Source organism: Aotus nancymaae, unplaced genomic scaffold (genome assembly GCF_030222135.1).
Source record: "Aotus nancymaae isolate 86718 unplaced genomic scaffold, 86718_ANA_hifiasm-v0.15.2.pri h1tg000079l, whole genome shotgun sequence".
Taxonomy (NCBI): domain Eukaryota; kingdom Metazoa; phylum Chordata; class Mammalia; order Primates; family Aotidae; genus Aotus; species Aotus nancymaae.
The window spans coordinates 11,084,817-11,112,467 of record NW_026988494.1 but is presented as its reverse complement, the minus strand read 5'-3'; the positions used below and the strand labels follow the sequence as shown (position 1 = coordinate 11,112,467).

Sequence of the window (27,651 nt, the reverse complement as noted above, 5' to 3'; positions counted from 1 at the left end):
GGAAAACGTGAGAGAGTTGGAAAGTGGATGATGGATACCTATCATTTGAATAACAGACGTTGTGAAAGAGGAAGAAACAATGAATGAAGTAGAAGAAATAATTTTACACCATGTAAGAGAAAGTTTTCCTAAGCCAAAGACCTGTCTTCAAAGTAAAAAGCCTCAGAATTCTTGGCTGAATTGATGAGAAAAACACACAGGTGGGTCTATCTTGGTAAAATAAATTTCCAGGATTTTTCTTATTTTGAAGGAAAAATATAAAATAAAACTGTCATTGGACTTTTTTATCTGCAACCCAGAAAACTAGAAGACAGCAAATTTGTAAATTCTTGCAACTGAAAGAAAACCCCAAGAATGCTATACTAGGCAGTTGTTATCTGCTAAGGTGAAAGAAAGGGCTATGATTTGGATATGGTTTGTCCCCACCAAAATGCAAGTTGAAATTTGATTTGCAAAGTGGTGTTGTTGGGAGGTGGGGCCTAGTGAGAGGAGTTTGAATTGTGGGGTGGATCCCTCATGAATGGCTTGGTGCCATGATTTAGGTAGTGAGTGAGTTCTTGCTGTAGCGAGACTGGATTAGTTATAGGAATGGATTAATTCCTGAAGAGTGGATTGTTATAAAGACAGGATGACTCTCAGGTTTTGCCTCTTCTCATGTATCTGCTTCCCCTTTTACCTCCTCCACCATATTATGCACAGCACAAAAGTCCTCACTAGGAGCCAGGGTCATGCCCTTGAACTTCCAAGTCTGTACAACTAGGAGCTAAAGAAACCTCTTCGTAAATGACCTAGCAACACAAAACAGACTAAGACAAAGATGTTTGAGAACATGCACTAATTCAGAGGATAAATCATTGAGTACCCGACCCGAGGCAAATACTTGAGAAAAGGAGCTTTCCAAGGACCAAATGAACTGGATCAGAGGCATTGGATGCGGGAAGGTAAGCAGGAAAGAATGGGAGACGAACAATGTGTTGTTCTATAAATATGCCATTAAATGTTCATGGATAAAGATACAATGTGTTATGTAAGTCCCAAACGTGGACCCTGAGAATAAAAAGATGGTAAGTGAAAATCTGATGTATTAAACTATTTTAGCAATACAATGGAATTAAGAATGCAAGGGGAAGTAAAATCATCCCAAAGTTTAGTTAAGGGCTGAGGGTTAGGAGAGAAGGCAGAAAAGGGGAAAAATAAAGAATTCTAAAGATTTCATTTCATTAGGTTGTGAGCAAAATATGAAAGAATCAAGAAGAAGTCAATAGAGGAGACAGTAGGGCTCAGTGGGAAAGACAACATCGAAATAATAGGACAATAGGGTCATTTGGTTTGATTTAGAGAGCAGGAGAAAGCCAGGTTATTAATTGAATGGAATAGTATGATAGAACTCCTAAATTAATATGATAAAGATAAAATATATAGCCACACAGGCAGACCAACAAAAATAAGCAGGGAAACAGAGGAACAACAATGCTAAGTAATAGCCATAAAGTAATAAGAGAAGTATATTTATTTGATATTTTCTTTCTTCTGTATCATTTGGGTTCATTTTACACCCAAAGAGATTTTAAAATTTAAGGCTATGGGTGTTTTTATTGTTTGTTTGTTTGTTTGGCTAAGTACGGCTTTTATTACATTACACAACTGTTCATGTACAGCATTTTCCTTACTTTGTAATTCCAAATATTTTCTAAGAAGTTAGAACCTCTAGACCAGGCACAGTGGCTCACCACTGTAATCCTAGCACTTTAGGAGGCTGAGGCGGGTGGATCACGTGAGGTCAGGAGTTCGAGACCAGCCTGGCCAACATGGTGAAACCCTGTTTCTACTAAAACTACCAAAATTAGCCGGGCATGGTGGCACATGCCTGTAATCCCAGCTACTCGGGAAGCTGAGGCAACAGAATCACTTGAACCCAGGAGGTGGAGGTTGCACTGGGCCAAGATCACGCCACTGCACTCCAGCCTGGGTGATAAGCGATGTCTTAAAAAAAAAAAAAGAAAAGAAAAGAAGGAAAGAAATTAAAACTTCTTTTGACCCATGGATGATTCAGCTTATTTTTAATTTTTAAAACTTTGATTTTTGAGTGTGTAGAATGAACGTTTTGCTATTGGTGTCTAATTTAATTGTGCTATGGCCAGAGATGGTTGTCTATATGAAATAGATTTTTCAAATATTCATTGACATTTGCTGTGTGGCCCAAAATATAACTTCGTAGGTAATGACCTTTAGATCCAACTTATGTTTTCTTGCCTGCTTGATCTATTAATTGCTAAAGAGATACATTGGAATCTCCCACTATCATGATTGGTGTGTAAAATTCTTCCTATATTCTTCCAAATTAAATTTGCTTTATATATTATGAAGCTATTTTATTGAATTTATATAAATTTAGAATTGATACATCTTCCTGGTGAGTTGAAACTTTTATGAACATGTAGTAATCTTCTTCATTGTCATTAATGTTTTTATTTCGATTGTCTATTTTGTCTATTATTAAAATAATTATCCTACTATTATCTTTGTAAATAATCTTTTCTTATTAAACCTTACTATGTTCTAAAGTGTTAAGTTTATTTCTTTTAAACAGAATATAACTATATTTCTTAAAAAAAAAAACTAGTCTGACAGTCTTTATCTTTGAAATGCAGATATTAGTCATTAATACTTAATGTGATTATTATTATTTTGTATTTTCTAATTTTCTTCCAAGTTTATCATCTCACTTTTACTTCTTTCTTGCTCCTTTTTGGAGTAAGTTTTTGTTTCATTCCTTAGTATTTTCTAAATGATATATTATTTCCATTTTTAGTGATGACCCAGAAAATATAACATGCATGTTTAACAAAATGTAAAGTCAATCAACAGCTTTGCCCTCCTCCCCAAAATTCAAGAGCCTTGGTTGGCCTTTCTCCCATTTTCTTCCCCTCTTGACATTTGTGCTATTTTTGTACAGAAATTTATATATATCTGAATTTTTGTGGTCTTATACATTGAACATTTTTATCATTACCTTACCAGTCATATAAATTTTGTTTATTCATGTTCATGCATCTTAGACTCTCTCTGAGATTATTTTTGTCTCTTATAAAGAAATTACTTTGGAGGGAGTCTGTTGATCATGACTTCTGTTTTTGCTTCTCTAAATGTGTTTTTCTTTGTCCCTTGTTACTAAAAGAGGGTTTTGTTATATGCAATTCTAGCTGAATATATTTTCAGTGCTTGGAAGATGTTATGCTTGTCTTCCTGACTTTCATTGTCCTTGCTGTCAATGGAATTGTTATTTTTTTTAAAAGATGTTGACATGTGCCCTCATTTGCTTGCCATAATTCCTTATTGATTTCTGTTATTATCTTACACTGTTTGGTTAGCATCCCTTTCCTTTCACTCTCAAGAGTATCCTGGTTTGGCGGGTGTTTTGGTTCATGCCTGTAATCCTAGCACTTTGGGAGATGGACGCAGGCAGATCACGTGAGGTCAGGAGTTCCAGACCAGCCTGGCCAACGTGGTGAAGCTCCATCTCCACTAAAAATACAAAAAATTAGGTTGGCATGGTGTCGCATGCCTGTAGTCCCAGCTACTAGGGAGGCTGAGGCAAGAGAATCGCTTGAACCTGGGAGGCAGAGGTTGCAAAGAGCAGAGATTGTGCCACTGCAATTCAGCCTGGGCAACAGAGAGACTCCATCAAAAAAAAAAAAAATTGTCTTGGTATCCTGGTTTGGTCAGTAAAATATATAGTTAACCAATTAACTATATATTTTAAAGGATAAAGGCAATTTATCCTTTTCCTCTGGATACCTTTAATGTTTTTACTTTTTTTTTAACATTTTATGTTCTGCAATTATATGTCTTGGTGTTGAATTTATTTTTATTTACTCTACTTGGAATTGCTTGGGCTTCCAGAATCTACATAATTTTTCCAGCAGTCCAAGAAAATGCTCAATCACTATTCTCTTTCAAATGTTTGCCTTTTCTCCTTTTTCTCTGTTCTCTCCTTTAGGAAGCATTAGAATTGCTTTAACATTGACTGATTTTACGCTAATCTCCATGTAACTTAACTGCTCAGATTTTCCATTTCCACATTTGTCTGTGCTATGGTCTGAGTAATTTCACCAGCTCTGTTTTTCCATAAATTATGATATATCCAGTTATTGAGTTTCCAGTGTCCAGTTTTTCATCTTTAGGTATTCACTTGGTTCTTTTTCAAGTTGATCAGGTCAGTTTTCATAATCTCTTATTACTTGGTCATTCTTTCAATTTGCCTTTTTCCTTTAAATATACGACACATATTTATTTTATACTTTTAGTGATTCCAAAACCTATTGTTTTTGGCTATCTGAATCTGTAATTTCTCGTTTCTGCTGAGTGAGTCTCACACTTACACCTATGTGCTCCTTTCTCATTTGTAGGCAGAAGGTCTGGTTTAAATGGTGAGCTTTTTTCCAGTGGACTGGGAACACTATCACCTTATAAGCATTACCAGTTCAGCACTACTTGAAGTTTAAATTTATCGTTTTCCAAACATACACACAGTAGAAGTTCTGGCCTTGCAGACTTGTTAGTGTGATCTTGTGGTTAGAAATTTTCACAGGAGCGTTTTCTCCTACCTACTTCTAGTCTCACCACAGCCAAAACCAACACAAGCATGTCTGATCATCATTTTCCTCTTCAAGGCAAGTTTTGTCTTAATTCAAACTGTGCTTGTCACCTATGAAGGTACAGCTTTATGAAGTGAGTCTCATAGGTAACTGCTGACAATGGTCAGGCTTTCGGGTCCATCTATTGGTCCCCATATGTGACCTGTTTGACTAAGGCTCTAGGTTACCGGGCCACCCAGATATCGCCAGGGAAAATTACAGTGCAAGTGTTGTCTGTTGGATTCAATATTTCTTGTCATTTCTGGACAATTAAAGAATTCCCTTACTTTTCACCAGCTAAGTCATGTAACATTTATCTATCTATCTATCCATCCATCTATACACATATATTTATGTAAATGTACATTTAGTATTTTTAAGTGAGATATACTTTTAAAAGTTTATTTGAATATCTTATCTGCCATATTACTAGAAATTGGACTCTGTGTGTGTGTGTGTGTGTGTGTGTGTTTGTGCGTGTGTGTACGTATGTGCACACAGCTTGTTGATTTGCTCAAGGAAACATTCATAGCCCTTCCCAGTGCCTTACCTTAACATGTGAGTCACCTCACTGCCTCAGCGGGCTGCCTCACCCTCCTCTGTCTTATTCTGATACTCTGAAAGCATTCTAAGATAGATTGATTTTCTGGTATCCTGTAGGAAGAATTCAGAGACTGTTCTTCAGTAGGCATGTAAAATTAGAATAGCATGCTTCAGTGGATTTCTGGAATATAGAATAATTTTATAATACTAACTAATGAATGATACAAAACACAGAAATAAAGGCATGAAAGAAAAAGTAAGTACATGTCAGTAAACTAGAACATAGACATCCCTAAGTCTTGCAGTGTACTTGGTTATTGATCATTGATGACTGACTGTGACAGGTACTGGATAACTAGAATTACACTCAGTGTAAGATCATTTGATGTACACTTTAAGTAATGAAACGAATCTTCTGTCTAGGTGTGTTATATCTTGGATTCAAGAAACATCTCTCAATTCCTGTAGACCCACACTCAATGGCAATTAAAGCAAAATAGCAATAATTTCTTTAATAAAGTAATTGACTTACATTAAGGCTTTGTTCGTTACTCTGAATTTTCTTACTGTTTCTTCACAATGTTCTAATTTTCAGTCACTTTCTGTCTAAAGCTACAAGAGAGTCTTCTTTTTATCAAGCTAATGGTGCCATCTGTTTTTTAAAATATAATTCTATGTATTAAGCTCTGTCTTAATTTCAAGGAAATATTTATCTTTTCTCTACTTTCTTGAATCATATCTTCTAATGTGTTTGTCTCTGGATGACTTTATTCAGAAGAAATTTATGATTTTTCTTCGAGTTTTATTATTCTACAGATTTATCTGCATTCCATCATTTCATCACATGCCTTCTATAATTAATATTCAAATCTAGGAAATTAGGGAAAGACTATTCAGGAATTAAATCAAATTAAGCAATTATTCTGGGCAAGTTTTGATTTCTTAACTGATGTGTTGAATGTGTGCCAGGATAATTCACTGAAACATTAAAATGTGTTTCTTCTTTCTCTTTCTCCCCTAGCTTTCAGTGATAATGGATGCTGATCCCTTGCCTCTGGTACTTTTAACAGTGCAGAAAGCATAAAATGATGGACAATACTGCTACCTCTCTTTTTCAAAAATTGGAGCTCACTGAGGACAGTATGCTCTGTGCCTATAGGGAGAAAAGAAAGAAAGAAAAAGAAGGAATGAAGAAAAGAAAGAAAAAGAAAGAAAGAAAGAAGTCAGTCCCCTTATGCTTCCAGCAGCCAGGGCAAGTATATAAAGCATTTGAAATATACCCAGATCCTCTGCCTCCCATCTTCAAAATATTCTCCTGCCTCAGCCTCCTGAGTAGCTGGGATTACAGACTCCCGGCTAATTTTTGTATTTTTAGTAGAGAGAGGGTTTCGCTATGTTGGCCAGGCTGGTCTCGAACTCCTGACTCAGGGGATCCATCCACCTCAGCCTCTCAAAGTGCTGTGACTACAGGCGTGAGCCACTGCATCTGGCCCCTTCCGTTCTTTTTAAGAAGGACCTCCCTCAAGGGAAACATTTTATCAGACTCTAACCATTCAAGGAGAAGGAAAATACCCAAGTGAGGCTCACTAAAGGACTAAGACCTAATCCTAGGAGTATAAATGCCTCTTCTCCCCCCACACCTCATCACCAGATCTTATATCATAGCAGGGGAATATAGTTGAAAGAATTGTGAGCCTCAGACCCCATTTAAGGAGTCTCTAGACAAACTAGAAGACCACAGGGGAGACAAAAACAAGGACACTAAAGAGAACGTTAGCCACTGACATCACAGCTTTAGCAAACAGTAAACACAGCCTTACTTTTAGCCAAATAAACAGAAGCTCATGCTCAAAGCCTGTCTCAGCTGTTTGTACTGTATGCAAATGAGAGAAGCTTCCTAACTAAGCCCTCAAGGACTATCTTGGAGGTGAGAGTGGGGGGCCCCTATGTGATCACTTCTCCAACATTTGAAACAAGCTACACACAGGCTATAGCAGTAATGACACGCAGAATTGCAAGAATCACAGAGACACGAACCATCCTGAAGGATAGATGCTGAGCTTCAGAATCATAGAATATTGGTGCTGAAAGGAATCATTTAGTGCTTGTCCAACCCTCACATTGCAGACGAGAAAATTGAGCTCCAGAAAAGATAATCCTTGACTGGGTGCTGTGGCTCACACCTGTAATCCCAGCACTTTGGGAGGCTGAGGCAGACAGATCGCAAGATCAGGAGTTTGAGACCAGCCTGGCCAACATGCTAAAACCCCACCTTTACCAAAAATACAAAAATTAGCCAAGCATGGTGATGTGCACCTGTAATCCCAGCCTCTCAGGAGGCTGAGGCAGGAGAATCCCTCGAACCCAGGAGGCGGAGGTTGCAGTGAGCCAAGATTGCGCCACTGGCCTCCAGTCTGGGCAACAGAGTGAGACTCGGTCTAAAAAAAAAAAAAAAAATCAAAAACAAACAAACAAAAAACATACAGGAGTCTTGGGATGTCATCTTCAAGCAAAGTTTATTTTTCCTCTCCCACCTTTCCTGTATGTTTCCCTGGGGTGGAAGTTGTTTCCTGATCTCTGAATGAAAAATATATTTACTTTAAATCAGATATTTCTCATAGTGACCAGGCCTATAGAATAAGCAAAGTTTCAAATATGACTTAGAGTAAAATCTCACACTGTCCTTCCTCCCATTCATCCCATTCATCCACACTGGGATCTGCTGAGGTCTGGAATCTTCCAGTGGGTAAGGAAGGCCGGTCATTTCTCTCTTTTCTCCTCCTCCCACAGAAGTTTTTGACCCTAGTAGGTTGATGTAGGGAAAGCAAGAAGTAGGAGGAGATGGAAAGTTTCTACTTGAATGGTAAAGTTTAAAGATGGTTTCATGCACTGTGAGTATGAAAACTATTTACAGTCCAAATCTGTCACAGCTGCCCCAGTACTTTTGAGGGGTTTTCCGAGAACCTAACCTGAGGGTCAGGAAATGTCTTCTGTAAAATGTCAGAGAGTAAATATTTTAGGCTTTGCAAGTCACACAGTCTCTGTTGCAGCTACTCAACTCTGCCCTTGTAATGCCATAGACAATATGTCAATGAACGGGCATGACTGAGTTCCAGTAAATCTGCATTGACAGTAACAGCAGCCCACCCAGAAGCCACAGTTTGCCAACCTCTGATCCATCCAGTTTCAGGCATTCTTTCCACTTTGGGAAAGAACAGGCAGCTCCAGCTTTTCCCCTTACTGGAGCCTGGTAGAGCCTGGTGTTTTTCTAACGGCCACTTGAACAAGTTCTGGGACACGACCCCATTCCTTCTCTTTATCATGGGCTCATTACATTAGGTCTACAAGAAACTCTCATGAATTATTTGTGCCTCCACCAAAGACTCTGGGCATCTGGCTGATCCCCTTCCTAGGAATTCACTTTAGTTTGCCATCAAGTTAGGCGGCCAGTTTGGAATCTCAGATCCTCAGGCATGAGTCAAATCCAAGTCTGCTGCATCTAACTAGATTCAGGGACATGAGTTTTCCAAGGGGTCCTTTGAAGGCTCCTCTCTCTGCTCGAAGTAAGGAGCAGGCTTGGTGAGTCTCACTATACTCCAACGGCATTTGCCACACCATCTCTACAAACCTCTTCAGTCTCCAACAACCCGATCCCTCTCACCCTTGGTGTAAGTGAATCTCTAACTTGCTTCACAATTTCCAGGTGGCTGTGTGTGGTGGCTCATGCTTGTAATCCCAGCACTTTGGGAGGCCAGGGCAGGAGGATCATTTGAGCCCAGGAGTTTGAGACCAGCCTGGGCAACATGGGAAGGCCCCTATCTCTACAAAAAAAAAAAAACAAAAAAAAAAACAAAACAAACAAAAAAACAACCAATTAGCTAGGCATGGTGGTGCATGCCTGTAGTCCCAGTTATCTGGGAGGCTAAGACAGAAGGATTGCTTGAGTTCAGGATTTCAAAGCTGTAGTGAGCTATGATTGTGCCACTGCACTCCAACCTGGGTGACAGAGTGAGACCTTGTCTCTAAAAAATAATAAAATCAAATAAAAATATTTCCATGGGAAACATGGAATCTATTTTCTTCGCACCTCAGTCAAACTCAGACAGCAAGTGCCATTTCACACTGCGTGAGTAAAGCACCCATCACAGGACTGTGCTCCATAACTGCCTACTTTCTTGCTTCTCATACCTCCATCTGAATTTTAGCACCCGTTCCCTGTCTTAAACTGGGATCACCAAGCTCTCTAATGGAACTTTAAATTTTTATTGTAACAATGTGACAAACACACGGCACAAGTTAATGCATGCGTATTCATTACCACAATTATATTCACAATCTCCCTCTTCCCCTCCATCGCACATATTTACGTGGCGGGGAGAGGCTGGCAGAAGGGAAGAGGACAGATCTGAGGGGGCAATGACGAGAGAGACAACTGTGGGAAAGAGGAAGTTTTGGGGTCGGGAGGACAGGGGAGGCTGTTGCAATGGAGACTTTGGGGAGCAGGAGCAGAAAAGAATTTTGGGGTGTTTGGCTGTATGTGGAATGCACTCATTTAAATCTCTTTCAAGAAAACCTCTAAGAAACATTTACATTGCTCTTTGAGGATTCTGGAATAGTCTGCATTTTTTTTCTTCTTTCTTTGTTATTCTGGTTGGCTAGGAAGGCTGGCTTTAGCAGGCAGAGGTTGGCTTTAGGACAGCCCGGCTCTATTCAGGCTGCATTCCAAGTTGTTGGATAAATACAAGTATGGCCAGTTGATTTCAGTCATACGAATCACCCATCATCTTCAGGTGGGGTAACTGGATGTTCTAATTTACCCAGAACAGTCCCTATTATTGCCTCTTGTCCCAGAATAATAAGTAATAACATCCCCTTTCAGTCTTGATAATAATAAGTAGTAATATTCCTCTCAGTCTTGCCCTGGTTTGGATGATGGATGAGATGGTCACTGTTCCTTTAAGTGACAGCTTTTGCCTTTACTGCAGTGCCTCTCTCTGCTTATCTGGCTTAAGATTATAGTGTGTCTTATGGAAAAAGAAATAGAAGTCACAATTTATTCCTGTTAACAAAAACAATTTGTGACTTGGAAGAAAAATTATTTGCGGAGTTAGTAACACATTTGATCCTCATCATCTGGAGACATGAGGAATAATTTAATTAGCCTCTGTTGCAAAGGAAGTAGCCCAAATGCTGCTCTGCTTCCCCAGCCTGGATGTGCTCTAACATCAGTGACCCAGGGAGCCCATTCTGCTCACACTACTCCACACAGCCAGTTCGCTGCAGAAAGTGCTCCTGTCCCTCTCCTTACCAACCAAAATATGTCTGGGAATTTCTAGACGTTCACTTTGCTCCTAAACCAGCATGACTACATCGGTACCCCCAAGACATCAACTACATTCTTCGTTTCCTACTGTCTCCTCTTTCCAAGTCAGCTGCTTCCTTGAAGGAGCCACATTCTTGCTGCAGCAGATAGAATCCCAAATAAAGTCCAATGTCTGTGCAAAGGTGTCCTCACCGGGTTCTCCCAAAGCCGCCCTTCCTCAATGGTGTTGGGGCAGAGCTGGCTCCAGGGACAACTGCAGGGAAAGACTCTCTCTTAGCCACAGTTTGATACTGGGTTCCATGGCAGCATGCCTATGGCTGTACTCAGAGTCCTTCACTTTCTGGCCCTTAATCCTTATTTTCAATGTGGTTCCAACCAGGTTGAAGGGCTAGATAGGAAACTGTGTAGCCTCTGTTCTCTGTTCCTCCTTTTGACCAAAACAAACCTTCCAATCGTGTCACTTCACACACATAGATATCTGATGAAGGAGAAGCAACCTTTAGAAATACCCCAAATCTGCCCTATCGTATCACAGAAGTCCTTTTTAATAATTAGAACTGATTGAAAGTAGACTTGCATGCTGGTTAGGTCATGGTTTGCCCACAATACTGGTGATATTCTAGGAGTAACTGGATCTGGGTCATTCCCCAGGACATTAGAGAGTGTGTCTCGTCATTGGGTGAGAACTTAGATGTGAAGACCACCAGGATACCTGCAATTCTGGGTTGGCCAGATTTCTAAAATTATTTACTCTCCATTAACATATTTGGAAATAGGGAAAAATAGACTCATTGCATGTTGATTAGATCACGATATTTATAAACTGGAAAATGAGAATAAGCAAAGGATGCTTTTCTTTTTCTTTTTCTTTTTCTTTTCTTTTCTTTTTCTTTTTTTTTTTTTTTTTTTTTGAGATGGAGTCTCACTCTGTCACCCAGGCTGGAGTGCAGTGGTCGATCTTGGCTCACTGCAACCTCTGCCTCCTGGGCTCAAGTGATTCTCCTGCCTCAGCCTTCGGAGTAGCTAGGACTATAGGCACATGCCACCATGTCCAGCTAATTTATGTATTTTTAGTCAAGATGAGGTTTTACAGTGTTGGCTAGGCTAGTCTTGAACTCCTGACCTTGAGTGTAAGCAATGCTGTATTCTCTGCTTGCATAATTATCATCTTGCTCTCTTAACTAATATTTTGGCTTGCAACAAGACATTCCTTCTGGGCTCTTTATACTCTTGGCTTATTGACTCAGACCTGAATATCAAACCCTCTTAGACCTGCACTTTATCACGGAGCAGAGGCTGTGTGCAGCAGGGTCTGTGATGAATGAACACAGCCCCTCCTGTGTGGCATGCATGTGGCAAGGTGCCCGGTATGCAATCACTCAACTGCCCTGCCTTTTCCACGGAGGTGGGGTTGTCCAGGTGTTTTATCACATCCTTGTTTCCGGTCACACACTATTCATCAAAAGGGATCACTGACAGGATGTATACCAAGACATGACTAATACTCGTTCCCTCACATCACCTAATCTTTTATTTGGTTGCTGTTGCCATAGGATTAGCATTTCTTACCAGGGCCAGAGGCCTGCTGAGTGGAAGAGCTGACGCATAGGTGAGGAAATGCAACAAAGGCTACTACATTAATTCCATTTGTAGAAAACTTAGAGCTTTGGAGAAGCAAAGAAAGCCAAGAAAGTCTAAATAGTTTTTGTTTTTGTTTTTGATTTTTTTTCTTTTTTGAGACAGAGTCTTGTTCACTTGCCCAGGCTGAGTGCAGTGGCATGATCTCAGCTCACTGCAACCTCCGCCTCCCGGTTTCAAGTGATTCTCTTGCCTCAGCTTACTAAGTAAACTGGGATTACAGGCATGCACCACCAGGCCCAACTGATTTTTGTGTTTTTAGTAGAGACGGGGTTTCACCATGTTGGTCAGGCTGGTCTGGAACTCCTGACCTTGTAATCCTCCTGCTTCAGCCTCCCAAAGTGCTGGGACTACAGGTGAGAGCCACGGCACCTGGCCCTAAATAGTTTTTGAATGCTTAGTAACTCCTTCACATTTAAAATTATAACTTTACATAAGCTCTATATATGCAAATCATATGTGTTATCCACATCCATTCCCCCCTCTGGAAATGAAGGATGGGTATACTATTCCTGTGCTCTCCCTCCACCAGACAATTCCATGTGCACCCAAGCACTATGCACATGGAAATAATTAATTCTAGAAAATGCAACTATCATGCCAGCAGGGTTTAAATGTTTATGTGTTTATGTATACAAATATTTGCATTTACCCGGCAAAAACAGCAGTCAAATGTTTAAAAGACACATTTCCTCTCATATGCAAATAAACTAGGAGAGTGAGCTTGCTCTGCTGGGCATGGTGACAGTGACTTGAACACTCTTCCAACTCAGCCAGGTCTGGCCAAGTTGCACTCTGTTGTCTGTTCCTTCTCTGCCTTCCTGAACCTTCTCTGTTGCGTTCCTCCTTTCCCTTGCCTATTTCTAAGCCTGCTTCTCCAGTTTTTAACTTCATAGTGTAACATTTTGGAATTTTGGAACTCTTTGGAGAAAAGCTGCTCTAAAGAAAGAGACAGTGAGAGAAAGAGACAGGTTCCCTTTATTTCTGTTACCAGCTGTCTCTCCTTTCCTGTTTCTCTACCCTTGCTATTTCTTTAAGACCATTAAAACAATTTTATTAAATCTAAATATATGAGAAAAATGCATATTGTGGTTCACTACATGTGCAATAAGGTTGAATCATTAGCCACCTGGTAGGACTGGGAAATAGTACCCCAACATTTTTTTCTTCTCTGTCCTACAAATTTCTACTGCTATTTGGGTTACAGGATAGGGTAATGCAATGGGCACTAGAATTGGTCTTAGAAGACCAACGTTTGAATTCCTGTTGAGGCTGTTAGTAGGTTTGACAAGACAGTTAGCCTCCTAAGGATTTCTTCCTTGCTTACCTATTTCGTTTGTGTCATGCAAATTTAGGGTACCTGCAATACACTCATAAACACACACATAAACACTTGTAGATATACACACATATTTCAATGGAAGTATATAGTCCCTACAATCTTCATTTCCTTTTTTTTTTTTCTTTGTTCAGTGTGAATGAATAGACATTTACCTTGCCCCAAATTTTACACTACTGAAGTAGATTTTTTTTGAGGGTATGATAAGGTTGTTTTTCAATTTGTTTTCAAATAAACAATCAAGATTAGAAAAGGGAGACTTATTATATGTATAAACATGTGTTATCTGTGCAGGGGATATCAGACATATGCTAACTCTCTTTTGTGTAAAGAGATCATGTCTAAATCCCTTGAGTGGCTGTTCAGCTAAAGTTTAGAGTCTCTTAATCTTGTATTTGATGCTAAACCAAATAGGCCTTTAGGGAAGAATTAAGAATAAGCCAGACAGTATAAAATTCTTATTTTGTTGAAGTTGAATAGTATTTGTTGCATTAGGTATAACCAGGGTAATTACTACAAGGGTTAGGTGAGTACATTGTCTGTACACATACACTCTAAAATAAAATGACCTAGGTATACAGAAGGACTAAAGGGATTAAATATTTTTATCTTATTATTTGACATTGAGAGCATTGCCCTTTTGTTGAAACAAAATGTCATTCAGATGACTAGAAAAGGTCAAGCCTCCAACATCACAATGAATCTAAATCAGGGGAAAAATAAATTGAATAACAAATTTTTACTTAAATGCTATCAAATTTTATTTTGTATTTTTGAGTCTTGGATTTTGTCCAGAGAAACACTCTAATATTGTTTAAGCAATAGGGAATAGAAAAGATTCATCAGTAATTAGCAAAACTTCAAAACATGAAAATGGACATGAGTCCTAAGACACACTATGATTTTTGCTTTTTGTTGCTGTTGTAGTTGTTGTTTTGTCTTCCAGGCTGGAGTGCAGTAGCATGATCATAGCTCACTGCAGCCTTGGACTCCTGGGTTCCAGTGATCCTCCCACCTCAGCTTCCTGAGGAGTAATGGAGATGACAGGCATGTGCCACTGCATTTGGCTAATTAATTTTTTTTTTTTTTTTTTAGAGCCAGGATCTTGCTGTGTTGCCCCTGCTGGTCATGAACTAACACTGTAAATTTTTAAACGAACTCTCTTTGGGGCTGACATCGTGATAAAATAATGTATGTTCTTTCTTCTTAGGACAATAATTATAAACATTTTTTTTTTTGCATTAAAACACAGATTTAGCCTAAAGTCTAAGTCAAATTCAAAACAACTTAAATATTGCTCCATACGGCTAGTTGGTTTTCTTTCTTTCTTTTTGGTTTTTTTTTTTTTTTTTTTTGAGATGGGAATCTCACTTTGTGTCCCAGGCTGGAGTGCAGTAGAGCAATCTTGGCTTACTGCAAACTCTGCCTCCCAGTTTAAGGTGATTGGCCTTCATCAGCCTCCTGAGTAGCTGAGATTACAGGTGCACACCATCATGCCTGCTAACTTTTGTATTTTTAGTAGAGATGGGGCTTCACCATGTTGACCAGGCTGGTCTTAAACTCCTGACCTCAAACGATCTAACCACCTTGGCCTCCCAAAGTGCTGGGATTACAGGCATGAGCCACGGTGGCTGGCTAGTTGGTAATCTTTTAAGGTGAGGTTGCGTTTACAGTAATCAGTTGTGTTTACTGCTCCCGCCCCACATTTTGTTTTCAGGAATTCAGTGGAATTTGTTCTTATATTTATTTGTGAATAAGATTATGCATTTTTTCCCTTTCTTCTCTTTGGCTGTCACTGTGTTTCAGGCTTTAGTAATTATTACCAAGCTCCACCATTGCTTCCAGATACCCAGGTGGCTTGTATCTGGTACCACGGCTTTAGGAGGGATGCGCTGCCTCTCCCAGATGCCACACAGGGAGCATTGGCTGTGTTCGGGCTAAGCACCGCCTGGCTGCTGGTGCTGCAGCCCCTGCCACCCTCTCTGGCCCTGCTGGACATCACTGCCTCCTGCTAGCTGCTTTCACCGCAGATGCCCTGAAGCCCATACAGCAGGTGCTGAGATACTGGAACATCAGGGTTGGGGAGGAGATGCTGAGCTGCATAATATTCCTTGGAAATGTGGGAGACAATTCTTGCCTCCCTTTGAGGGTTGTACTCCATTAAACTGGTCCAGAAGTTTGGGTATAAAGGTTATACCCAAAGGTTTTGAGAAACAGGCATTTTCACTTTTATTTATATGATTACCTCTACGCTTTTTTTTTTTTTTTTTTTTTTGAGACAGAGTCTTCCTCTATCGCCCAGGCTGGAGTATAGTGGTGTGATCTTGGCTCACTGCCACTTCTACTTCCCAGGTGCAAACAATTCTCCCACCTCAGCCTCCCAAGTAGCTGGAATTACAGGCGCCCACCACCACATCTTGCTAATTTTTGTATTTTTAGTAGAGACAGGGTTTCACCATGTTGGCCAGACTGGTGTCGAACTCTTGACCTTAAATGATCCACCCACCTCAGCCTCCCAAAGTGCTGGCATTACCAGTGTGAACCACCACGCCCAACCCCTACTCTATTTAAAATAAGATTCAGTCATGAGTCCATGAGGCTGGACCAGGGGAGAAAGCTGAAAGACAAACAGCCATTCTTCTCCTGGATAACTGACTCTTCAGTCTTGGAGGATGTGAGCCGGCCTGCTCCTCCTTCCCCTTGGGACCAGTTTTATGTGTGTGTGTATTTTTCTTCCCCGGGAGTCACTTGGATTTTCATGGAAATAGACTGCTATTTTCCAAGTCCATGTCTGGGTCCCAGAGTTGATGCATTCAGATTTAATGCTGTCAAGAGACTCTGGATAATGCAACGCTGGCTGGTGAGAAGAGCAGGAATGTTATATAGGAAGAGAATGAGGGGGAAGATTCCCAAACCCCTTTCATACTTATTCATTGTAAATTTGTGGTATAGTATATGCAGATTACTAATTTTTTTTTTTTTTGAGGTAGTCTTGCTCTGTCACCTAAGCTATAGTGCAGTGGCACAATCACAGCTCACTGTAGCCTCCATCTCCCAGATTCAAGTGGTACTCTCTCCTCAGCCTCCCAAGTAGCTGGGACTGCAGGTGTGCACCACCATAACCAGCTACTTTTTTTTTTTTGGTACAGACAGGGTCTCCCTATGTTACCCAGGCTGGTCTCAAACTCCTGGGCTCAAGTGATCCTCTGGCTTTGACCTCCCAAAGTGCTGGGATTACAGGCATGAGCCACTGTGCCTGGCCAGATTACTGATTCTAATCCATTGCAAATAGCTACAAGCTCTCTCCTCCTCGTGCCTCAGTCTCCCCATCTGTAAAGAGGGGATAATAGTATGCAACTCATAGGATTTCTGTGAGGCTTAAATCAGTTAATGAATGTTTTATGCTTAGAAATATATTTATATAATTTATATAGCAACTACCCTGTTAAGTATTAGCTATTAATTTCCTAGCTTTGTCTAATTCATGCTGTCATATCCTGGATTTCGATTAGACAACTTAGAAATTTCCACAGGTGACCTAAATTTGTTTTTCTCCAATTTTTGCCTCCTTACTTCCTGTGAGAGGATTTTTTTTTTTTTTTTTTTTTTTTTTTAAGCATCCTTCCTGCTTTTGTTGAGCACTTTTGCTGGGATTCCTGACATGGTTGGTTTCTCCGTTTACATAGCTGCTGATCTCATTCAGTTCTTCCTCCCCACTTTGGGCAAATGGGAGGGTAGTGGGGCTTCAGGGTCAAATCAAGGATGAGCAGGGAGTGAGTCAGGATCCAGGTGAGGGGATGTAGAAATACATGATTCTGGAAGAGAAGAGGAGGAGGGGGCCGAGAAGAGAGTTGTGCTCCCCACAGCCTCCTCCAAATTCACGGGTTGCATGAGGTTTTCATGACCCCACGGAGAGTCCAGAAAAGGAAGTCCAGTCCCGTGCTGAGTTTACCCTGTAGATTTGGCTTCAGTGTGCTCTGGGCACCCTCAGCTGCCATTCCTCTCCAAATGCCACGTCTCTCAAATTCTGGGCCTTCGTGCAATTGTTCCTTCTTCCTGGATTAAGCGTCACTTGTCTCTTTGGGAAAACCATACTCCTTTCTTTTCTTTTCTTTTTTCTTTTTTGATGGAATCTTGCTCTGTCATCCAGGCTGGAGTACAGTGGCATAATCTCGGCTCACTGCAACCTCCGCCTCTTGGGTTCAAACGATTCTCCTGCCTCAGCCTTCTGAGTAGCTGGGATTACAGGCAGCGCCACCACACCCGGCTAATTTTTGTATTTTTAGTAGAGAGCGGGGTTTCACCATCTTGGCCAGGCTAGTCTTTAACTCCTGACATCAGATGATCCACCCACCTTGGCTTCCCAAAGTGCTGAGATTACAGGGGTGGAGCTACCGCGCCAGGCCCATACTCCACCTTTCAAAACTCAGCTCAAAGCATGGGCTTAATCATCCCCTAAGAAGTATCCCCTCCCTCCCGGTGTCCCCGACTGGTCCCTACTCCTCGGCCCTCTGTGCTCCCCTCTTATCATCAGCACAAAACTTTCCTTGGGCTCTTATGATAATGTGGAGATATTTCCCTAATACCATTGGGAGCCCATACGGGCTGGGACTTTGCACCCTGTCCTAAGAAAGGATTTGGCACATGGTGCTTGCTCAGTGGTGATTACATGTTGGATTGAATGAAAGAAGAAAGATAAAGAGATACCTGTCAAAAGGAGAGACTGCTGATGTGAAAAGAAAGGGTGATGGGTATCGGTGAAGTCCAGCATAGTGAGATCGCTCCATGTTGTAAGAGGCTAGAGTGGGAGGAGGCAGAGGAGGCAATGGGAACGCGGAATTCAATGTCTTTCCTCCTGTGAATGAGACACTTGACTGGGCACTGTACTGAGAACCGGTATCTGCCTGGCTGGTGCCTCCTCCGCCCCCACGGCTTCAGCATGGCTGAGGCCAAGTCCACCACTCTCCACACAGCACTTCCTGACTGTGCAACTGGCCTCTCCCAGTAGAATGACGAGTGCTGAGAATGATTTTACAAGGATGTAAAAGCAGGCCGGGCACAGTAGCTCATATCTGTTATCATGCCTGTTATCCCAGCACTTTGGGAGGCCAAGGTGGGAAGATCGCTTATACCCAGGAGTTCAAGACCAACCTTGGCAAATAGTGAGAACTTACCTCTACTAAAAATAAAAAAAAAATTTTTTTTTAATTAACCATGTGCTGTGGTGCACACCTGTAGTTGCAGCCACTTGGGAGGCTGAGATGGAGGGATCTCTTGAGCCTAGGAGTTCGAGGTTACAGTGAACTAGGATTGTGCCACTGCACTCCAGCCTGGGCAATAAAGGGAGATCTCTAAAAAAGTAAAAATAAAAGTAAGATAACATTTGAACAAAAAGCAGTACTGAGGGAATCACAGGCCAGCGAGCCTTGCTGAGGTCCCCCGTGCCACAGGCCTCTTTCCCCACCTCTGGGGATTCTCCTGGATGCTCTGCCCTGCTCATAACAGTGGCTTTAGAATCCTGAACACCATGCCAGGACTCAGGGTAGCCTCACTGTCCAGCTGCAGTGTGGGACCCCTGCAGCCTCACCCTGGCATATGGCCCCAGGTCCACGGTCATGGAGCTCACTGAAGAAGGGCTTTGCCACCTCTGTGGAAACTATTCTTTTTTGAATCACAAACCATATTCCATCATCAGGGTCACCATCATCTTCTCAGTTGCCAGAGTCTTTTCTTTGGAAGTGCCTCAAAAGAAGGGTGAGGTCAAAGAAAAAAATAGAACAAAATAAAATAAATGGAAGGGCTGATCCATCAGTGCCATTTCTGAGCCAGCACTGTTTTTAGTTCGAACTCATTCTGTTGAGAAAATGTGACTCTGCACAGATTGGAGGGAGAGATCTCTGGAAAGTGCTTCGAGTGCAGAGCTCCCATTTCTGATGTCCCTGAATCAGTATTTGTAGATTGCATCCCATGTGCCAGGAGCAAGACACTGCCTCCCATTGTCCACCTCTGATGGGATGCTCTCTTCCTTTTGGGGGCTGCCAGGGCAGGTAAGGACTTCCTTTTGCTTGCTTGCAGGGAGCCCAGAAAGCGTGAACCCATCATGGAGCAGCAGAAAGTTTCCATGTTTGAAGAGGAGAATGTGCTGGACTTGTTGGATGAATCCTTGTGCCCAGAGTCCTGCCCTGTGCCCTAGAGCAGAGCTGAGTGACTCACTCCATTCTCTGCTGGGAGTGGAGAGCCCATTTAGCTTTCCTCCCTTTCTTTGCCCCTGGTGTGCAGTTTTGCTCACGGCTTCTCTCCTATCCTCTGACTCATCAACCTTGACAGGGAGGGAGGGTTACCTGGAGGCATTCCATGAGGCTTACTTCAGCAGTCACCTCTGCCCTGGGCTGCAGGGGCACTCGGGACACCAGTTCGTGACCACTCTCAGCTTGCTGCTTTCCTTCTCACACACACTTTCTTTTATTTTTATTTTACTTTAGGTTCTGGGGTACACAGGCAGGTCATGCAGGGTTCTTGCATAGGTGCATACATAACCAGGTGGTTTGCTGCCTCTATTCCCCCTTTGACTATATCCGGCATTTCTCCCCATGTTCTCCCTCCCCACCCACCGCTGTCCCTCCCCTAGGCCCCCCCAATGACCCCCAGTGCTCATACCTACTTTCTAAGGGTAGGCAGTTTTCCTAGGAACTGAACAAGTCACACCTTCTCAAAGACTTCTGCAAAGCAGCAAGACAAAGCTTACTCAGAGGTGACCACAGACCAGGAAGGGTGGGTCACCGGAGCAAGGCTATGGGGATTCATTCCACTGTTTGTGTCCTCTGTAGAGTGACAGGACATTTTCTTGACATTTTCTTGACAGACATTTCCAGACTCCTGCATAGTGAAAACAGGTTGCCAAGGGAGCCTCTGCCTTCAGCCAGGCTTGGAAGAACACCAGGAAAGCAAAAAATGGCGATGGGGAACTCCTGCATGTTCATGAGTCCATCCTGAAAATCCTAGTATAGAAATGAAAAAAGAGCCTGCTATGGGCAATGGAAAAGGTTAGATTGGTTCAAAGAAGACAGTTAAGTCTACTGATTTAAGACAATGCTTTGGCCAGGTGCAGTGGCTCACACCTGTAATACCAGCACTTTGGGAGACCAAGGCAGGCAGATCACCTGAGGTCAGGAGTTTGAACCCATTCTGTTGAGAAAATGTGACTGTAAATATTGGAGAGAGAGCTCTCTGGAAAGTGCTTCCAGTGCAGCGCTCCCATTTCTCATGTCCCTGAATCAATATTGCCTTCCATGTGCCAGAGGCACATGAAAACCCTGCTCTACAAAATTAGCCAGGCATGGTGGCCCACGCCTGTGATCCCAGCTACTCGGGTGGCTGAGGCAGGAATCTCTTGAACCCAGGAGGCGGAGGTTACAGTGAGCTGAGATCACGCCATTGCACTCCAGCCTGGGCAACAAGAGCAAACTCTGTCAAAAAAAAAAAAAGAAAAAAGAAAAAAAAAGAAAGAAAAAGATTATGCTTTGAATAGAACACTTAAGATTTAGGCCTTTCCTTAGCCTCTGAGTTGTATAAATCAGATGATGTGGGGACTTTGATGTCCTCCAGTTTTTTCTGATTTGAAATGTAGTTAATGATATCTCCTGCCATCTCCCAGAAGGACACAGAGGGATTATAAACATTGAAGTGGCGGTGGCATTATAGCAAAAAAAAAAAAAAGAAAAAGAAAAAATCACTAGAGTTCAGTTTGCTAAAGTGAGACTGAGAGTGACCTGAGAAATGGCCAGGAAAGACCAGCTATAGGAAATAAATTCTTCTCCAGACTTTCGCTGTTGGGTTAGGATTTCCTGTTTGAAGCTTTACGTCGGAAGATGAGCAGACTCAGAAAACGCACAGCCACTTTGAGGGCTGACCACCCAGACAGGGCGGCTGGCTCAGCTGGATAATTCCTCTGGACTAGGGGAGCTCTCGGGGAGGGATTTTAATATGCGGAAATGTCTCCCCACTCATGGAATAATGGGTTAAAATGAAAAGCAGGTGAAATCAAGAGAAGGCCAAAGAGGGTGAGAGAGAAAGATAATGTGAGAAGAGGAAAGAAGAATGGACCACTGTCTACAGCAGAGGGCTCATTGTCAGGGGAAAACTCATGCTAGCATTCAAGAAAACCTCTCCTAAAGTAAGCCGTTTGGCCGTTTTGAGAAAGGCTTAGCCTCTGGAAGCAAAGTATTAGCTAAATACGAAGACTTGCTATAGTTTGGATGTTTGTCCAAACCTCAAGTTGAAATTTTATCTCCAATGTTGGACGTGTGGTCTAACGGGAGGTGCTGAGTTGGGGGCAGATCCCTCATGAATAGATTAAAACCTCCCTGTAGGGGGTGAGTGAGTTCTCCATTAGTTCCTGCAAGAGTTGGTTGTTAAAAAGAGCCTGGCATTTCCTCTCTCTCTTGCTTCCCTCTCCATGTGATTTCTGCACCCGCTGGCTCCCCTCCAACTTCCCCCAAGAGTGGAAGCAGCCTGAGACTCTCACTGATGCAGATGCCTAAACTTGGACTTTTTCAGACACCAGCATTGTGAGCCAAATAGACGATTTTTCTCTGTAAATTACCTATCCTCAGGCCTTCCTTCATAGCAACAATAAATGGACTAAGAAAACCTGGTAGCTATTTCAGAAGAATGGTGGTAAGAAGAGGAACATGACAGAAACTCTTCAGTTATCTCAATTGCTAATAGTGGCTATTGAAGATCTTACTTATTCATATATTTGGTCATAGGATCACTTGAGCCAGAAGTTCAAGACCAGCCCAGGTGACATAGTGAGACCCTATCCCTACAAAAAAAATTTTAAAAATTTAGCTAGGTCTAGTAGCATGTGCCTGTAGTCTCTCTTACTCAGAAGGTTGAGGTGGGAGGATCACTTGAGCACAGAGGTCTGAGGCTAAAATGAGCCATGATTGCACCACTACATTCCAGCCTGAGTGATAGAGAGAGATCCCCATTCTAAATATAAATAAATAAACAAATAACTTTAATAGTAAGTTAAAAGAACAGCTACTTCCAGTCATTAATAGTTCATCCTGTTTCTTCCTATATTCACCAAAGTCAAGGCCCTCAGATCTACAAAGCACAGAAAAAGTCAACTCAGATGCCACCGTATGACCACCAAAACAAGAGCTATCCCGTGTGCCAGGGGTAAGACACTGCCTCCCATTGTCCACCTCTGATCAGATGTTCCCTTTCTTATGGAGTCTACCGGGGCAGGCAAGAGCTTCCTCTCACTTGCTCCCAAGGAGCCCAGAAAGAGTGAATCTGTCACGGAGTAGCAGAAGGTTTCAATTTGTTTGAAGAGGAAAATGTGCTTGACTTGCTGGATGAAGCCTTGTCCCAGAGTCCTGCCCTGTGCCCTAGAACAGAGCTGAGTGACTCACCCTCTGTTCTCTGCTGGGAGTGGACAGCCCATTTGGCTTTCCTCCTGTTCTTTGCCCCTGGCCAGATTCCCTCACCTAGACCCAGGTGTGAGCCCCCCAGACTGGGAAGGGATCAGCTTTGATACAGGTCCTTGGCTGGGTCTGACTGGGGTTTGAAAAGAGTCATCCTATCCATTTACCTTGGAGATTGGGCTGAGCCAGTTGTCCAAGCAGATAAACCTCCACATTCTGCCAAACTGCCCATATGAAGAATGCTAATGGGCTAAAACTTGACAGGAACAATAAATTCCTGGATCCCCACGCTCAGTGCTCAGGTAAGATGATGGGGCCACAGCTATGATAGAGTTCTTTAACATCTGTGAAAGGGCCGAAACCTTCATTGCTAAGAGACAGATGCAGTAGTCATTGATTTTTTTTAAAGGAAAATAGCCTTAGGAGAACCATAAAACTGGAAATGACATGAAAGATTACCTTCTAATGTAACCCCTGGGCTGAATTTTTTCAAAAAAAAAAATTACAAATGGACCAATTATAAGAAAAGCGTATTCATATGTGATTACAAATAGTGAAGTGGTGCTCAAGAGACAGAAAAATAAAAGCTGCAGTTTTAATCAGGCTTTTTAGGAACTCCAATTAAATCCTACTCTCGGGCAAAAAACAAGCTCATGGTCTGGAAATCAGCCTTGGATGCTCATAATAATACCTCCCCATTCCCACCACAGCCTGTGTTTCCTCGATCTCTACCTCATAAACCCCATCCTACCTTGTGCTTTGAAATCTTTACCCCTGAAAGGATTTGAGGAAGAGCAGAGGGTCGTAGTGGAGGTTAATAGTAATATCAAGAAACCCTCCAAAACCCTTCTTCTCCACACACTAACCCAAATGAAGGATGGTGCATGGGGCCTTGCAGCACAAGAATTTGGAGGGGAAGTGAAGAGGATTTTAGATGCAAAGGCCAATAAGATGAAATCTTTGATAGGAAGGTAAACAGAAAGCAGAATTTTATGAAAAACAATTTATGATATGAAACAAAATATTTAAAATGATCATAGCATTCAGTGACTCTTTCCCAAAGGAATCACAAAAAATCCTTCCCCCAACCACACACAAAAAACACACACAAATGTGTAAAATTAAAATGATAAAGACTGGCCATGCCAAGTCACATAGAAGAACTGAAACTCTCATAGGCAACAGGTTAAGTATGCATAATTGCATAACCACTTTGGAAAACCATTTCTCAGGTTCTAAAAAGCTAACACCTACTTTATGACCCAATTATTCTACTCCAATGTATTTGCCCAAGAGTAAAGAAAGCATGTCTACACAGACACACAACAGAGATACTGTGGGTTCAATTCCAGACCACTTCCATAAAGCAAATACCTCAATAAAGCAAGTCATAAGATTTTTTTGGTTTCCCAGTGCATATAAAAGTTATGTTCACACTATACTGTACTCTCTTAAGTGTATAATAGCACTATGTCTAAAAAATCTACATATCTTAATTTTAAAACAGTTTATTGCTAAAAAAAAAATGCTGACAATTATCTAAGTCTTCAGGGAGTTGTAATTTTCTTCTGGTGGAGGGTCTTGCCTTGGTATCGATGACTGTTGCCTGATCAGGATGGTGGTTGCTGAAAGTGACGGTGGCTGTGGCTATTTCTTCAAATAAGACAACGATGAAGTTTGCACCATTGATTGACTCTTCTTTTCATGAAAGATTTCTCTGTAGCATGCAAGAATGTTTCATAGCATTTTATCCACAGTAGCACTTTCAAAATTGTAGTCAACTCTCTGAAATCCTGCCACTGCTTTATCAACTAAGTTTATGTAATATTTGAAATCTTTTGTTGTCATTTCAGCAATGTTCACAGCGTCTTCACTAGCAGTATTTTCTCAAGAAAACACTTTCTTTGCTCATCCATAAGGAGCAACTTTTCATCGGTTGAAGTTTTATCTTGAGATTGCAGCAATTCAGTCACATCTTCAGACTCACTTCTAATTCTGGTTCTCTTACTGTTTCCACCACCTCTGCGGCTACTTCCCCACTGAAGACGTAAGCCCCTCAAAGTCACCCATGAGAATTAGAATCGGCTTCTTCCAAACCCCTGTTAATGTTGATATTTTGACCTGGTCCCATGAATAAGAATGTTTTTAATGGCATCTAGAATGGTAAATCCTTTTCATAAGGGTTTCAACTGACTTTGTCTAGATCCATCAGAAGAATCACTATCCATGGCAGTTACAGACTTATGAAATGTATTTCTTTTTATATACAGAGTCTCCCTCTGTCTCCCAGGCTGGAGTGCAGTGGCATGATCTCAGTTCACTGCAACCTCCACCTTCTGGGTTCAAGTGATTCTCCTGCCTCAGCCTCCTGAGGAGGAGCTGGGACTATAGGTGCCTGCCACCATGCCCAGCTAAGTTTTTTTGTATTTTTAGTAGAGACAGGGTTTCAGCATGTTGGCCAGGCTGGTCTCGAACTCCTGACCTTGTGATCCACCTGCCTTGGCCTCCCAAAGTGCTGGGATTACAGGTATGAGCCTCTGCACCCAGCCATGAAATGTATTTCTTAAATAATAAGACTTGAAAGACAAAATTACTCCTTGGTCTGTGGGCTATAGATGGATGCTGGGTTAGAAGGCATGAAAACAGCATTTATCTCCTTGCACATCTCCATCAGAGCTCGTGAGTAACCAGGTGCATTGTCAATGAACAGTAGTATCTTGAAAGGAATCTTTTTCTGAGCAGTAGAGATCAACACTGAGCTTAAAATATTCAATATACCATGCTGTAAACAGATGCGTTGTTACCAGGCTTTGCTGTTCCATTTATAAAGCACTGGCAGAGAAGATTTAGCATAATTCTTCAGGGTCCTAGGATTTTGAAATGGTAAATAAGCGTTGGTTTCAACTTGCTGCCTTAGCCCCTAACAAGAGAGCCAGTCTGTCCTTTGAAGCTTTAAAGCCAGGCATTGGCTTCTTCTCTCTAGCCATAAAAGTCCTAGATGGCATCTTCTTTCAGTAGAAGGCTGTTTCATCTACATTAAAATTCTGTTGTTAGTGTAGCAACCTTCATCGATGATCTTAGCTAGATCATCTGGATAACTCGCTGTAGCTTCTGTACCAGCCTTTGCTGCTTTCATTTTGGACTTGTATGTAATGGAGATGTTTTATTTCCTTAAGCCTGATGAACCAACCTCTGCTTTCAACTTTCTTCTGCAGATTGCTCATCTGTTTCAGCCATTATAAAACTGAAGAGAGATAGGGCCTTGCTTTGAATTAGGCTTTGGCTTAAGGAAATGTTGTGGTTGGTTTGATCTTCTATTCAGACAACTAAACTTTCTCCATCTCAGCAATAAGATTGTTTCACTTCTTATCATTTTTTGTGTTCAGAGGAGTAGCACTTTTAATTTTCTTCAGAAACTTTTTCTTTGCATTCACAGCTTGGATGTTTGGAGTAAGAGGCCTAGTTTGGGCCTATCTTGGCTTTCAGCATACCTCCTTCTAGCTACGGCAGCGATAGCCTTATTAAATGTATTTCTTAAATAATAAGGCTTGAAAGTTCTTATTATGAAACTAAGCTTCATCATTTCTAGCTTTTAATTTAACATGAGAGATATGTGTCTCTTCCTTTCACTTGAACACTTGGCGGTCATTGTAGGATTATTAATTGGCCTAATTTTAATATTGTTGCATCTTTGGGAATAGGGAGGCCCGAGGAGAGGGAGAGAGACAGGGGAACAACTGGTCAGTGGAGCTGTAAGCACACACACAACATTTGTCCATTAATAATATAATGTGAGCATGGTTTGTTGTGCTGCAAAACAATTACAACAAAAAGCATCCAAGATCACACTGATTACAGATCACTGTAGCGGATGTGAAAGTTGATCATAAGAATTGGGTCATTCTTGTCATATCCACCTAAAACAGCACCCAGAAGCCGGGGGGGTGGGGGAAGGCACTCAGGGTACAAAAGATTGCTCCAAGAATGTAATTCTCTGCAAGCCTGACTGCTGTAACTGCTTGTTATAACTGGAAATCATTTTTATCTATACCTTTGGAGATTACGTGCTGCAACTCTAGGACTAATTTTGCCCATTACTATTGCTCACAAATCATAGCTTGCAATCTCCTCACTTACCAGCACCAATAAACTTTGTCAAAAAGCAATATGTAACATTTGCTCTTTTTATAAAACTTATAACCTTCTCTTTGTTCTTTGAACATCCTGGAAACCACCTAGTCTCTGTGTATGTCCCAAATTGCATTTATTTCTTCCCCAATAAAACTTTAAACTTAGAGATTTGTCTCTGCATTTTTATTTTGACCTCAATGCAGACATAATAATAATGAAAACGTTTGAAATATGGCAAGAACTACCAAAATGTGACACCGAGACATGAGGTCAGCACGTGCTTTTGGAAAAATGGCATCAACAGATGTGCTAATGCAAGGTTGCCATGAACCTTCAGTTCTTAAAAATTACAATATATGTGAGGAGAGGAGCAATAAAGCAGAATGCAATAAAACAAGGCATGCCTATACAGAGACTTGTATGTAAGTGTCCCTAGTAGTTTTATTTATAGTAGCCCCAAACTGACAACATTCAAATATCCTCCAAAAAATGATGAATACAACAAACTATGGTACATCCATACAGAGGAATATCATTCAACAATAAAAATGAATAAACTCTTGATATACATAATAACATAAGTCAGTCTTAAAATGTTTAATGCCA

General features: G+C 41.4%; 1 long non-coding RNA gene across 1 annotated transcript; it reads left to right on the top strand.

The window, feature by feature from the left end:
* The first annotated feature begins 493 nt into the window (after nucleotides 1–493).
* Nucleotides 494–20,777, top strand: LOC135271466 (uncharacterized). The gene is made up of 3 exons (XR_010339621.1): nucleotides 494–941; nucleotides 6,202–6,432; nucleotides 20,343–20,777. It is a non-coding gene; the product is annotated as an uncharacterized LOC135271466 (long non-coding RNA).
* Nucleotides 20,778–27,651: the final 6,874 nt, after the last annotated feature.